The 3,462-nt window shown below is 42.9% G+C and overlaps 1 long non-coding RNA gene across 1 annotated transcript; it reads right to left on the bottom strand.

Annotated features, from left to right (window-relative positions):
- Positions 258–2,942, bottom strand: LOC109948252. Its single transcript, XR_002270853.1, has 3 exons — positions 2,685–2,942; positions 1,734–1,797; positions 258–708 (listed from the first exon to the last, which is right to left on the bottom strand). It is a non-coding gene; the product is annotated as an uncharacterized LOC109948252 (long non-coding RNA).

Here is a 3,462-nt window from a genome sequence, read left to right as displayed (position 1 = left end):
TATTAATTTAAGAATACAAATTATTTATTTTTAATCGTCAAATTTATCTTAAGATATATTTTTTAAAGATAGATTATGATTTATGAAATTTCAGTTTTAGCCACAAGAAAAAATAGACTTTAGTGAAAAGCCAAAACCTTTCCACAAAAGACAGAAAAACCCCTAAGTTTTAATACCAAAGACATGCAAAGACATTCAGCCATTTTTGTTTGTTAGCAATTTTTAGAAAAACAAAGCACCCACATACTACAGCAACATGTTAACTCCAGGAGATGTACTTTGGTTTGTTGTATTGCATGTGAATTCCGTGTTTGTGACAGGACCCGATCCCAATTCCACTTTGGAATTCGAACCAAGCCCTGTGCGTGTCCGACATCTGGCAACTGACGGGCACAAATGACCATTTTACCCTTCCTGCTACAGTTACTATGAAAACTTTCCCTGGACTTCTGCCGAAATTTCGGCAGAGTCTCCCCTGTAATTTGACTAAACCCAAAATCTTCCACCTGTTAAACAATTAAATAAATCCACACCAACTGCCAGAATAGAATAACCAAGTATTCACCAGCTCCAGTTTTCCACTAAACTAGATATCAGAGCATTTTCTAACGTTTACAGGGTTTCAAGGACTTTTCCACAAACTCTACCTTACTTGGTGGCGCGGAAGCTAGGAATGGCCCGGTGGTGGATCCTGCGCACTTCTATGGCCTGGGGGCGAAAAACAAGTTTAAAGTTGTGAGTGGACAAAAATAAGGTTCTTGAAAGCAATTTAGAACATAATAACCCCCGTTTTGAAATACATAGGGATAGAAAATCTAACGCATGTTATAATTCAACTCGAGATATTCCAATAAACATAGATAAATATATTTGTATAGATACTCGTATAACTGAACAAGGATATATGGATATAACACATGCGTGAATATCGAAGAAGATGATATATAATGAGTGAAAACAATAACTGCATAAAAGAGCTCAAAATCCTTTGAAACTACCACCTAATTGTACCCCTGTAAAATTCGTCAAATCCCCTGGCAGGTCTCGGGTGACACAAAGTCTAACCGAGCCGCAAACTGGCGAAATCAGGGGACTATGGTCAGCCTGATCCGCCGGCAGGTCTCAATGACACCAAGTCAACTCGAGCCGCTCTGACAAGATACAGGGGACCGTAGTCAGCCTGATCCGCAGTCCTGGCAGGTCTCGGGGACACAGAGTCAGCCGAGCCGCAAATCCTGGCAGGTCTCGGGACAGCAAGTCTGCCGAGCCGCAAATCCTGGCACTCACGGTCCGAGCGTCCCCGAAACTCGTGAGGCAATGTCAAGTGCACTGACAGAACTGTAAACAGACTGGATGTCCGTAGACATCGGTCCGTCTGAGGGTAATCACCAAATAAAGAGCGGGTACATGGTGGTTTTCCAAAAATAAATAATTTTAGAAAAATATGATTAATAACTGCAATCTCAATTCTGCTGCTATCTCATCTGATTCGAACCTCAAACTCAACTTTTTATATTACTGGAACTTCAGTAACTAAGCCTCACGTAAATCAAAGTATTTAACAGTACAAATCATGCTCGAAAGAAACAGTTCATAAAACTTATTCAGATAAACTTATTTATAAAAGCTTATTTATATAAAATTAATATAAAATCATTTATGTAAACTCATGTATATAAATCATTTATATAACTCATTTGTATAAAATCATTCATGAAAGAAAGTCCACTCACTGCTAGTCCGAGCTAGCTGGACCTCTTAAAGGTCCCTTCTGTGGTTCCGTTGGTTCTCTGGTGCCTGATTACCCATAAAGATTAAATTAATAAAACTGCTCAATAAAAGAATTTAAATTTAACACCCTGCCCCCGGCTCCTAGAAATACGTGTACACGTTTTAGAGTTACTCATATGCCCACTTTAACCTTTCAGACAATTAGAACGACCTTAAGAGACTCGAAGCCTCACTAAGCGATAAATTACCAGACCGGCCGATCCGGGACCCGTGGGGTCCATGATCTCCGATGGCCAATCTAGGCTTCTCTGAAGGTGCCTCATAGAGAAGGAACCATGTTCCGCGAATTTGGTCCGAAACGAACGGTCGGATTGGCCAAAATCGCGTTATCGCTTAAAATCCAAACCCTAGCCCCAGGGTTCGCGATTTCGGAGTATCCGGGACTCCGATTCACAATCCGTCGAATCCTACACGATCCTGAAATCATGTAGTACGACATATCCATAATTGAATGCGATCCAACGATTTGACGACACTGCACCCAAGGATCGCGCGATATGGAAAATCCGTTTGGGGCTCAAACGGACTCCAAATCGAGATCCGCGAAATCCTACGCGCTCGTGACAACACGAGGATCACAAAACTACACAGAGTCACTTCACCACCCTCGCCCACTCGCCGCCACACGCGCGGGCAGATTGGGTGTCCAAAGCGATTATGGGTTGCCGGAAAAACTAGAAACCAAGACTCCAAACTCCTATCCTAGGTAAAACACCCCATTTGGAGTCACTTTTGTTCTTGGACATACCCCAAAACGTGACCGGAAATGGCCGATCACGGCGGCCGAAGTTTCGGCCGATTTTCAAGTTGAAAATCGAACGTTATAGAGCCACAATCGATCGAAACCCATAAATCCATCAGTTATAACACGAAAAATAGATGAGAAACCATACCTTACTCGATCGATTTGGTGGAGAATTGAGCGAGAACGAGGAGCTCAAAGTTCGAACTGAAAAATCGGCAAAAATGGCAGATTCCGGCCAGTTCCGGGCTTCCCCCGGTCGGCGGCGGGTCGGGGAAGAACGGCGAGGATGTCACGGTCCCGACGGTACCCACGGCGGAGATCAATCCGGCCTGTGGTGGCCGGGGTGTCGATGAGAAGAGGCGGAGGTCGGGGGAGAATCGCGCGGGAGGAGAGAGAGGAGAGGAGAGAGAAAACTGACGGGGGAGGAGAGAGAGAAGAGATAAAAATCTGACTTTTTCCCAAATTACCGTTTTGCCCTTTGCGGTATTTTGATCGTATTTTCTTCGTTACAACTCCGATTCGAGTCTACTCCGTGTCTACGGACTCGTTTCGCCGTGCTCTACGCAACGGCGCAAGCGGAATTGCCAAATTCTTTCTCGATCAAAAAGTCAACTTTTTCCCTATTAAATAATGCGAGGACAAAATTGTCTTTTTGCTAGAAGATATTAATCCTACTTTTTAGATATTTTATTTTGGGTTATTACAGTTTGTATCTATGTTTGCATAAGTGTAAGAAAGCATGTGAAGTACATACGAAATATATGGGATGTGCATGGCGTGTTTAGAGACAGAGAGATAGAAAGATAGAAAGATGGAGAGAAAAAGATAGAGAGAATGAAGGCTCCTCTTCTCATCCTTAGCAGAAAGAATGGAGCCGGTGAAGTAGTGTATATAGCTTGTAGCTCCAAAGAAGAGAAGTACAACAC

The sequence above is a fragment of the Prunus persica genome, chromosome G3 (genome assembly GCF_000346465.2).
Source record: "Prunus persica cultivar Lovell chromosome G3, Prunus_persica_NCBIv2, whole genome shotgun sequence".
Lineage (NCBI taxonomy): Eukaryota > Viridiplantae > Streptophyta > Magnoliopsida > Rosales > Rosaceae > Prunus > Prunus persica.
Note: the sequence above shows the minus strand (reverse complement) of the source record. Positions and strands in the feature narration are given on the sequence as shown.